The sequence below is a fragment of the Prorops nasuta genome, unplaced genomic scaffold (assembly GCF_024137725.1).
Source record: "Prorops nasuta isolate Cenicafe-Biocafe unplaced genomic scaffold, Cenicafe_Pnas_1.2 PNAS00023, whole genome shotgun sequence".
Taxonomy (NCBI): Eukaryota; Metazoa; Arthropoda; class Insecta; order Hymenoptera; family Bethylidae; genus Prorops; species Prorops nasuta.
Window position 1 is genome coordinate 1,535,640 of NW_027116820.1, and position 12,108 is coordinate 1,547,747.

Below are 12,108 nucleotides of genomic sequence, written 5' to 3' on the forward strand. Positions count from 1 at the left end.
CATAAACATTAAAATCGGTTCACGCAATCCAGAGATCTCATACTCTGTTAGCTATATATATGCCGAAGTTGAAATTCTTCTCCCTTTTCTCTGTATGTCTCGGGCTGAAGTTGACCGCTTCTGTATGTCTCGGGCTGAAGTTGGCTGCTACATTCACCTGCTATATTCAATACCGGCATAACCCTAAATTGCGATCGATTTCGATAGAACTGTCAAAATCAAAATTACTCTGTTGGGATAAAAATAGTATGATATAATTCAAAGTGTAGATAATTAAACAAACTAAAGGAATAAATAGATGAAGGAGTCTGATGGAGAATCAGATAAGTAACACAACATTGTAAAATATATTAAAATTTAATATTTTGTGGTACTTTGTGGGATTTTATTTCAGGTTATAAATAAAATATTTTCCTTGTATGCACCTCTGATTTGAAGTCATACCAGTGCCAAATGCTCTAACAATTCTTGGAAATACCCTGTTATTGAAGAATGTAGATTAACGAAAATTGTAAATGAAACAGAAGGATGAGGTTGTTACGTTCACTCATAACCAACACACATGGTAGTGTTTCAACAGCAATTAACATAAACGTTTTTAAGAAAAGTAAGTACATTGTGAAAAAAATTTATAGGCATTATTTCATAGTTTGCAGTTTGATGCCAACCAGTGCCAAATGCTATAACAATTCTGGGAAATACCCTGTCATTGGAGAATGCAGATTAACGAAGGTTGTAAATGAAACAGAGAAGGATGAGGTTTAAACATATGCTAAACATCCAGGTATGGAAATCAATAACAAAATTCATGTTTAAATTTTTCTTTTCTTTAAACTCATATGGATTTCAACTGTCCGATAGGTTATATCTTATATAGAAACAATTTTCCAGGAGACAATAAATCTTTCTTATTACTACGATTAAAGAAAAGCAGATAAATATTTTCTAATCGTTATTTAATATTCAATTATAATATAAAAAAGTATTAAAACCATATATTTACCTACGCTTCCCCAATCAGAATAGAAAGAAATTATTATTATTACCAAAAAAATTATTCAAATTTAATTTTTTATAAGAATAACATTGATTTTTATAATATAATATGTAATATATCTTTTGGTACTTAGTGAGATTTTATTTCAGATTGATTTACAATAACATGTTTATTGTGTCATTGTGCAGGGTTAAGCTGTAATATTTAATACAAGAAGTCAGAAATGATTCCAGTTTACCATAGAAAGAGCCATAATGCAAAGTTAATGTTGAGAGTTAAACCTAAGGAAAAGGTGGAGAAATTAAAAAATTAATTTGGAAGCCGATTTTTAATAGCGAAAGGCTTGCAGGTGATTTTGGGCATAAACCCTTTGAAATATATAAGTCAATTAAATCATAATTTTAATGATAACGTCATCTAGAAATGAAACAATGAAAAGAAGTCATCATATTAATATTTTCCATGCAATAGAATTTACAGTGAATAACTTTGCGAAACTGAAAGCAGTATATCCACAAAAGAGTGGCTTCCATTGTATAAATTGGTGTATTTCCTAGTTTATATTAATGAAAGGAAAATATAAATGGTACTAGTGTGCTGGAGAAAGTGCCATAATTCAAAGTTGATATTGACGGTAACAGCTAAGAAAATGATGGATAAATATGAGCTAATTTATAAGAAAATCCTTGAGAGTGAAGTGCTTGCAGGTGATTTTGGGCATACAACTTTGGAATTAGAAATAACATAGTTGATGAAAATTATAATAAAATCATGTAAATGTGTAAATATGAAAGGAATTTATAATTTCAATATTTCACATGTAATAGAACATACAGTGTGTAACTTCAAGAAACTGAAAGCAGTATACCTAAAAAACATAGACTTCCATTGCATTAATTGGTATATATTTTACAGTTTATATTAATGAAAAGAATATATAAATGTCACTAGTTTACCAGGGAAAGAGCCATAATGCAAAGATGATAGTGAGAGTAACACCTAAGAAAAAAGTGGATTTAAAGGTAAATTTAGAAACAAATTTTTGAAAGCGAAAGGCTTTAATGTTATATTGGGTATATGATGTTAAAAATATAACTCAAACAGTCATTAAATCCTATGTTAAATGCCTGTAAAAGTGTAATTATGATATGAACTCATCATTGTAATATTTTGTATTATATTTAATAGATTAATAAATTAATATCTCGAATTGAAGCTTTACATTATGGAACGATGAGAACATTGGAAAATGTTTTATTAGATTGAATTAGTTAAAACAATTTTTAGTTTTAATTCCTATATTCTTACAAAACGTTATAAGATCCCACAAAAAACAAGCTTTGCTTGTAAAAAAAGGACGGCAAGTACATAAGTCGTATCTAGTATGATTAATATATAGTAATATAAAATATATTAATTAAAAAAAAAAGTGAAATCCAAATGTTAGGCAAGTATAAATTTTTTCCATGGCGAAAATTGAAATTTAGAAAAAAGTAAATAGTAATACAAAAATTACTTGCCAGGCCCGTTGTATGGAATCGTATTAAATAGCCACATTTTTAACTTACGAGAAGCAATGCTTATATTGCAAGATAGCGACTTACACATGAATATTACGGGCCCGGCAAGTAATTTTTGTATTACTATTTACTTTTTTCTAAATTTCAATTTTCGCCATGGAAAAAATTTATACTTGCCTAACATTTGGATTTCACTTTTTTTTTTTAATTAAAATATTTTATATTACTATATATTAATCATACTAGATACGACTTATGTACTTGCCGTCCTTTTTTTACAAGCAAAGCTTGTTTTTTGTGGGATTTGTTATGCGTTGCTGTTTCAAAAAATAAGAAGTGTAGAAATTTTCTTTAAATTCTGTAGAAAAATTAAAAGAATTATTTAATTTTTTAAATATTAAACTCTTACAAAACGTTATGAAATCCCACAAAAAACAGACTTCGCATGTAAAAAAAGGCGGCAAGTACATAAACCGTCTAGCATAAAGAATATAGTAAAATTATCCAATTAAAAAAGTAGTGAAATCCAAATATTAGGCAAGTGTATTTTTTCACCTTAGCAAAAGTTAAATTTTTGAAAAAAAAAAGAACAAAAAAGTTACTTGCCGGGCCCGTAATGTCCATGCACAGTGATAAATAGAATCGTCTGTGGTTCGGTTAACTTCACTCTGTATTTTAACATGAAATTTGCTGTACTACGCTATAGCTGAATCTCACACACGATTCAATTTCCCTCTGTGCATGGGCATTACGGGCCCGGCAAGTAACTTTTTTGTTCCCTTTTTTTTTCAAAAATTTAACTTTTGCTAAGGTGAAAAAATGCACTTACCTAATATATGGATTTAACTACTTTTTTTAATTGGATCATTTTACTATATTATTTATGCTAGATGGTTTATGTACTTGCCGCCTTTTTTTACAGGCGAAGTCTGTTTTTTGTAGTATCAGTTTATACCTCATAGCGTTTACCTTCGTTGCACCTGGCTACACATGTACACCCGGTGTAACTTAACGCAAAACTGGGAAATTTTAAATGACTAACTTCAAGCTACACTTATCAGGGTCTTTTATTGCACTCAACTTGAGAAATTTCTAACGCGCAATGGTACTGCGCATGAATTCGTTACCATGTGAGCGGCAAATATGAATTTATATTTTTCTTTCATTGTGTTTCTTCTTATAACAGCTATCAAATCTCTTTATGTTGAAGATTTTATTACAATTTGGGTAAGTTATGTTACTTCTCATTTATTAATGTCCAACCAACTTTTACCGTAATAAAAGTATATTTAATTTGAAATTGTATTCGAGATACAGATTTGTGAAATTTAACTTGCTGGAGGACAGCCTGGGTATGAGGTTACACCCTATTGGAAATATTTCTATAATATTTTAAAACCATAAAATATCTATTACGCTTGTTTTAGCAGATTAAATAAAAAAAAGCGTTTTTCTCTTATTTAACGAACTAAAACGAAAAAGACTATTTTTACTTGCGTATAAAATATTATAGAAGTAATACCAATGGATGGGTGCACACCCTGGGTGTTCTAATTACTATTTTCTAGAAAATTGTGTTAAATAAATTAAAACAGTAGGATTTCTGAAACAATAATCAAAGAAAATAAAAAATTCTCTCATAATTTATATATTATATTTCAGATTTATACTAATAGTTAGAGAATGAATTACGTTGATTTTAAAGTTAATGGAAGTTACTACCGCATAGTTGCCAAAGATGAAGAGGATAGGAGAAGACTTTTAGGTTTCTTCTTAGCTTGAACTTAACAATTTTTTTAAACAATAATTCTGTATAATTTTCAGAGTGTGATGATTTTGCTGGCGAAGAATTGCAAAATATGGTAAAAAATAATTTGATAAATGTGAAGGGAGGAGAAATACATCAAATTGAAAGATGTTTAGATAATTCCTTCGCGTGAGTATACATAATGTAACATTTATTTTATATTTCTTTAATTAAATTTATATTTACCATTTTCTTCAGCCAAATGAAAATATTCAACGCTTCCAATGATCCGAGAATGCCATACGATGCTTTTTATTCACAATATGAAGAAGATGAAAGCATCGAAAACCAACTTTCTAATAGGAATGTTAAAAAAGACGAAGATAATGTAAATAAGCAGTTCTTAACAAAGGAAAGCTCCTCTACTGATGCGTCACAAAGTACAGATTTTACTGGTAAATGTACTATTGACGTAATTATAGTTTTATTAAACACTTTATACTTTGATTGTACAATGACCAACAGATATATGGAGTCCTTCGATGCATTTAGAATCCGCGTTAGAGCCTCTGATCATTTGTAATTCAAGACAGAAAAGCGCAAGTTAACAAACATTTTTTATTAAATAATCTAAATTTAATTATTCAAAGTTCTTTTAATCTAAAATGTTAGCTAACTCGTACTTTTCCGTCTTGAGTAATTGGCATTGGGGGGTCCTCTAATGCGGTTCCTATATGCATCAAGAGACGCTATTTCTGCCGATCATGTACGTTTGATTTGTTAATATTAATTTTATTATTTTTCTAACAGATGATCAGACTAAATTTATATTGGATAAAATATATTGTATATATATCTGTCGAAAGTTGGACCAACCAAGACTTTTAAAACGAAAAAGAATATGTGGACGCAAATTAGCCAAGATTTATAAAATGAATTAAATATTAATAAAACCGCAACACAAATTGAAAATAAATATAAAACAGTTTTGCGACGAAAAAAACGAGCAATTGATAATAATCTCAAATCAGGAAATAGCAGAAAAGGAGTGCCTTTTGAAGAGGAGCTGAGGAAAATAGTCTCTGAGGATGATAGTATTCTTCCAGAATTAACACAAAATTCACGTAAAACAACAATATTAAAAGATGTCCAACGGATAGAAGAGAAGGAAGAAGATACGGCGAGTATTCGGAAAAAAGGAAAATTTAGTGTAGGGAAAAAACATTTATTTATTAATAATAATTATTTGATTTCTTTAAAGCAAATATTTTAATTCTTACAGTTCACAAAAGAAGAAGCATTTAAACAATTTTGCGATCTTAAAAGAGAACTAGAGCAGAAACGAGAAGAAAATAAGGAGAAACGCCATAAAAAAAGATGCAATTCTTAAAAGAGTTGCTAAATAAAAATTAGTTTTTTTATTATTAATAGCAAATAAAATTTAATGTTTTACTCCATTTATATGATACTATTAATATTAATAAAGATGTTTCAGTTACTAATATTGTAACATAGGTTTATTATGTTTTGCACTGCATATCGTGCACGTTCATGTACTACATCAGTATCCGCATGTTATTTAGAGGTTTTGATACAACGAACAGTGGTGAAAAGAAACTTAAGGAATATCTAACCATCTTTTATCGAATTTCCCGAGGCAGTGGCTTTCTTATATTTGAAAAAGTCCGAAGAGATGCCATTATAAAAGGCGGTGTCGGTCATCATATTGTTACGCGGCAAAAATCCCTATGATAAAACTTGCCGCGTAGAGCAAAATACGCGAGTCTCTATGAACGGTATTGAGGACGATACGATACTACTCAAATTAATACGCGATAAACTACTCTACTATACTCGAAAACTCTACAATCTATAACGCTATAAACGATAAGTTGGGCGCCAGGTACACGTAGACCAGTTTTCTCTATAACTGAATTCGGTACGAAAAATCTACTAATTGACAACTAAAATTCCCTAAAGTGCTGGGCTAGCTCTGTCCCTAGCTGGATAATGGAAAGGGGCAAGGTTAGGAGAGGTATTCGCTAATATCGATAAGAGAATCTCTAAAACGCGATACAAAATACGACAAAAGAAAAGGCAAGATTTACATAAGAAACATCCTTAAATTTATTCACAAAACTCCTGGGATTTACAGCTATTGAGAATACCTCAGGTTCATTTAACATGGCCCAGAAAGTCGATAATAATTACATATTAGGCCCGCCACGATATAGGTAATTTTTCTCATAATTCTCTAACGATAGAACTCTACAAATACATCAAAGAGAACGCCAAAATAATACAACTTAATTCGGAAACGCAATACAACCTAATATGAAGATAATCCAAAAAAAGATACAATAAACTCTAAATGAATGATCATGAAAGTTCCCATGATCATGGCTCAATATCGATATCGTTGATTCTTTAAATCAAAATTAACTAAAACAAAACTCTACTGATCTCAAACACCTCGAAAGCGGAGACTTTATTCTCAAAACGGTAAGTGAACTGGAGATAGAGTTGATGTCTTGCGACACTCAATCTTGGCTCATCAACTCACGAAAACACGGGCTATTTCATCTCGGAAAACTCTACAAACGATACGAAAATTATATCGAGCCTACAAGAGGCAGGCCTCGATGCGCGACAACGCCAAACGATACTTAACTGCAAGAAAATGTGACTAATTTTCCCCAGTTAACTCCCAAAATTCTATATATTAACTTAATTCAACATATCACCGTATAGTACTCGGCCGTGATCATAAGAAAGCAAAATCTCGAGGATTTATGTAGCGGAATAAGATAAAATACTATGTACAAGGAAATTAGTGTAGCTCTGGCATGGTCGACTTGAATGAGGCACTCACCAATCCGCAAACTCTCGTCTATTCGGTAGTCTAATTCTTCCTCTCGGATACCGGAAGCGGCAGGGAAACAACAGTCAGTTGGTCGTCAAAAAGCCTCAGAAGAACGGTAGTGTGTTCGGTCCAGGATGCTCCAGAGTTCACGTCAGACTCCCATCAGCACTAGGTTTCGACTCTTAATGCTCCAAGAGCTAGAATATGAGTCTTTCCTCTCGTAAGGACTAAAATACGAGTGACTCTTCTCAGAGGTAGGTTACGAGTGTTACTCTCGTAAGCGGTAGACTAGAAGTGTCTCTCTTCTAAGAGTTAGAATACGAGTGTCGCTAACAAGACAGTACTTCCGATAATTTTCGATCATCCCCACCTACTGATTAAAAGGTTCGGATATCGATACTTCCGAATAACTACGAGGATCCACGACATTATGCGATCCTGGTCGATAGCTCATTTTCACTTCCTTCTGTCGCCAGGCGGAAGTCTCGTCCTGAACGACTCTAAATATTGTCGGCAGTCATAGCGGTAGCATGAGATATAGGCAGTCGCCGTTCGTGAACCAGTAATGGATAAAAACCGTAGGAGAATATGAGCAAGTGACGATAGCCCATTCTGATGTAATTATTCCTCGAATTTGGAGGACTCCCCGATAGTTCTATTATTGCTCCAATGTAGCTCGTCCTGCATCCCGGCCTCGGAAGATCTTCTCAAGTCTAGGTGTTGTCCTTTTACGGGTTGAAATCCCTCGTTGGTCGGTAGTAAGAAGACGAAAATGCGGTATTCCCTCCGATGATTTTTCCCGATGACGTAGTCTTCCCCTGGGTTGGTGATGGAGGAGAATGAGGAGAGGCAAGGCCCCCACTCAGATCGACATGCCGTACAGAGAGTTTTATTTACAGAGCAAACAATTTACAAAAATGAAGCTACAAAGCGCAGTCCAATATAAAATAAAATAACATATGTCGTCATCGACATAAAACGGAAATGAATGAGTAAATGAGATTTCTAATCTTTATTTGTGGTGGAATTCCAAGGTGATTCTGGAGCTTCCTTTGACCTTGAGCTGCAAAATCTTACTCTAACATGCTCATAAAATTGTAAGTGACCGAGGGCCAAAATATCACAATCACCGAATATTAATGTGATTGACGGCATTAACTCGGGATGTTATATCCGAGAGTGTGCGATAGTTCTTTATAATTATGTTTTGTGACGACACCAATACGCTTAGAATTGGCCACGTCACAATATTTACATTCTAACACTTAGTTTCCACATTTCAGCAGGTGAAGCACACAGCTAAAGTGTCACGAATGTATCAATAGTGAAGTTAAGAAGAAAAACTAGAGGTTCTAATTTTATGGAGCCGCTTGTTTAGCAAAATTATTTACAATTTTATTGTGCATAATACCTAGATGAGAAAAACACAGATTGTAACTAAGGCTAATTCAAACATAATGCAAACTAAAAATGTATAAAAAAACAAATTTATCAGGTTTATAATCAATCTATATATGTATTACATACTTTTGATATGTCTCTTCCATTATTAAATATCTTTTTAATTGACCTTTTTCGGCTGCTAAGTCTTCATCTTGATCCTCATCATTCTCATTAACAATAATTTCGTTGTATTCATCAAACCATAAATCGTTAGAGTCTATACAAATATTATGTAGAACGCACACTGCTATTATAAAATTTGAAATTGTTTCAACTTTGTGCATATCAAGTTCCATTAATTGGCGGAATCGACCTTTTAATATCCCAAAAGCATTTTCAATTTATATTCTCGTTTGAGAATGCCTTTTACTATACAGGGTGAGGCACTTAAGCCGCCCCAGAATATGGATGCAGAAAGGAGCGTATCTCTTCATCTATAAAAGATATTCAATTTTTGCATAGAACCTTTCTGAAAGCAAATAACAAGAGGCTTCGAAAATGTCCTATGGAAAAATTGAATATCTGTTATAGTTAAAGAGATACACCTCTTTCGGCATTCGTATTCTGGGGCGGCTTAAGTGCCTCACCCTGTATAGTTCCTCCTGTGGTGAAATATTACTATAATTTCGGAATGGGACTAAAAGATAATTGGAAATGGGGTATGCGTTATCTCCTAAAATGTGATATTTCTCACCACAAATTTTATTTAGCATACTGGAGATGTCAGATAACTTGTAGGCTCTAGCGTCATGGATTTCTCCCGGAATTCCAGTGAACACGTCAAGAAACTTTTTATCTGAATCACAAATTGCTTGCAACAATATGGAAACTTTATCATGTCTATTAACATATGTACTTTTTCTTTTGTGTACAGGTATTCGAATGTTAATATGAGCTCCATCGATACAGCCTATTACATTAGGGATTCCAGCTCTCTTTATTGTTAATAAAAATTGAAAACTAAATAAATCTAATTAATAAAAAATAAAATTTATTTACAGCATTACATAATTTTAAAGCAATCTTGAATTGTCTTTACTTTTTGAAATTTAACACTTGTTTCCTCTAAATTTTTTGGAAATATAATAATATGTTTTGCTAAATCTACTAAAAATTTGGTTGCTCTAAGATTTTGCTTAAATACTGTTCTTATGCTTGATCCTAACAGTTCGGCAACTACACGCATTGATTCCTTGTTAGCAGCAAACCTTAAATAAAATTAATTGTTCGAGATTGGGAGGAGCAAAATGCTGAGAAGTAGATTCCACATTTCTGCTATATCTCCCTTTCTCTCTTGCGCTGACAGTAGACGGCTAGACCGACAGCGTCTAGCCGCTCTATCTGTCTTTATCTCTCCGCGGCGCGCTTGCGCGTGTTCAGGCCCTGGCGCGTCGCGGCCGCGACGCGACACTACTTGCGCGCTTGGCCACTAGGTGGCCAGCGCCCGCAGCAGCTCTCTCGCTGGCAAGATTAGTGTCGCGTAATTACTTAGATGGGTCCTTGATAAAGACCCATCGCACCCTAAACTTGCTCGACAGCCTGCGTAGCAGCAGCAACAGCAGCAGTTTTTGTCGCCTTCTCGGCCTTTCTTTTTTGACGCCTCCTCGGCAGCGCCTCCACGGCCATCCAAAAGCGCCTACACCGGCGAACTCATCGGGTAAAATACTTGGTAAGTATCATCCAACCACCCACCGCTTTCCAAGAAGGGGCTTCCCTTCTGCGGCACTTTCCTCCCTCCTAAGAGAGATTTCTCCGGGGACTTTCCGGGAGAAATTCAACCCTCTCCTTCCTCTACCACACTGCCTCCGAGGACTCTTTCGGACCCAGTGTTCCCTACCCTTGAATCCAGGGCTCTCGCAAGAGTCGGGTAATGGGGAGGGGTAGATTCACCCTAGGGGTTGGAGTGGCTCGGAGCCACTAGAGCTCGTGGAGAAGGAGGCTGCGGGGTAAGGGGACTTCCCCTTCCCCAAACCACTTCTCCAACTTCGCTTCCTCCCGTGGCTGGGGATTTTACTGGGGAATACCCCAGGGAAAATTGTCCAGTCCGGGAGTTTCTAAGTCCGCGTTCCTTTCTGGGGAATTCTAGTCTCTGGGGTTCTTGGGAATCTTCTTCTACCGAAATTCCCTAGAACTTGACGAGAAGAAATTCCCGAGGAAGTCGATAATTTTAGTTTAGCGGTTCTTGTGTAAATATATATTGTAAATTTTGTACATTTTTATTTATTTAAATAAAAAACTCATTTTGCCTATTACCTTGGCTTTGAATATTTTATTCTAGAATAAGACCTTCCCTTCTGACCACAGGTTCGGAGCCAACTTGGGACATTGTTTCGCACATTAATTATTCAATTAAAAGAAATCTTTACTTGTAATTATGCTTATTACCATAAAAACGTTAAGACATCTTCCATGGCTGTTTTCGTTTTAACATTTCGTCGCGGACAGAATTTGAATTCTCATATAATTTAACAAGGAAATCAGCTGTTTCTCGATTTAGACGAAAATGACGTTGAAACTATAAAATAAATTTAAGAGAATGTGAAGGGAAAAGGAATAATTAGTAGTGGAATAGGTTACATCTTTGTCTGAATATTCTTCTATTATTTCCATATAATTATTTTTTTTTTCTAATAGTGTTATTGTCAAAAATTGTATAAATTATTCTTTCATCCTCTGTTGATGACTCATCATCCCTAGACGTTTCTAAGAAATCAAAAATAGCGATTTTCGTCCTTGACATTTTTAAATCGTCGTAAAAAAACCTTAATTTGAAACTCGATAAAGCATTGGCATCGGTGCTATCAAAAATGCAGTTCATCGAGGAAATTCAGGGTATACTGATCTACACGACGTTAAAATAGTGTAAATTACACTCGATAATACTGGAGCAGTTGAATTATTGCGACGGAAAAAACGATCATTGTAACCTGAAGTTGCATTCGGTAGAATAAATTTCACTGAAAGATTAATGTGAAGTTATCGACCCAGGGTAATTCAGTGCAAAGGGTGTAGCGAAGTGAAACACGCTATCAGTTTCAACTGATTATTTTGAAAAAACTGCCAAAGAAAGGTAGGAAAATATTATTCAAATATTGTTTTAATTTTTTCAATAATAATAATAATAGTTTTCTGTAATACAGGGTCTAGATAAAATGGCATTTTTAACAGGAGTTAATGCATTCGCTTTCATCCCTGTGAAGACATTTGTTAAATTAAACAGTCTCGAGGAACATAAAGAATATGAAATAATTGAAATGCTGAAAATAAAGACTAAATATGGAATGAGGATAATAGCGAAACTATCAACAGAGGATTGATTTTATCTCCTTGCTCAGGTGGTTGCCTTACTCGAATCGCAGGATCAGTTTACGGAGCTGATAAATGCAACATCAAAAAATATTTAAATCATGAAATATTTAGGTGGGAAATATAATAATTTAGAATTTAAGATTAAATAATAAGTGTTTTGTATAATAAATGAGTGAATAAATGCTTTATATATTTTGTGACGTTGTTTTGAGAGTCCCCGTCCCAAGGT

General features: G+C 33.8%; 1 pseudogene; it reads right to left on the reverse strand.

Annotated features, from left to right (window-relative positions):
* Nucleotides 1-8,378: 8,378 nt before the first annotated feature.
* Nucleotides 8,379-10,196, reverse strand: LOC136781516 (uncharacterized; annotated as a pseudogene).
* Between the last annotated feature and the right edge of the window lie 1,912 nt (nucleotides 10,197-12,108).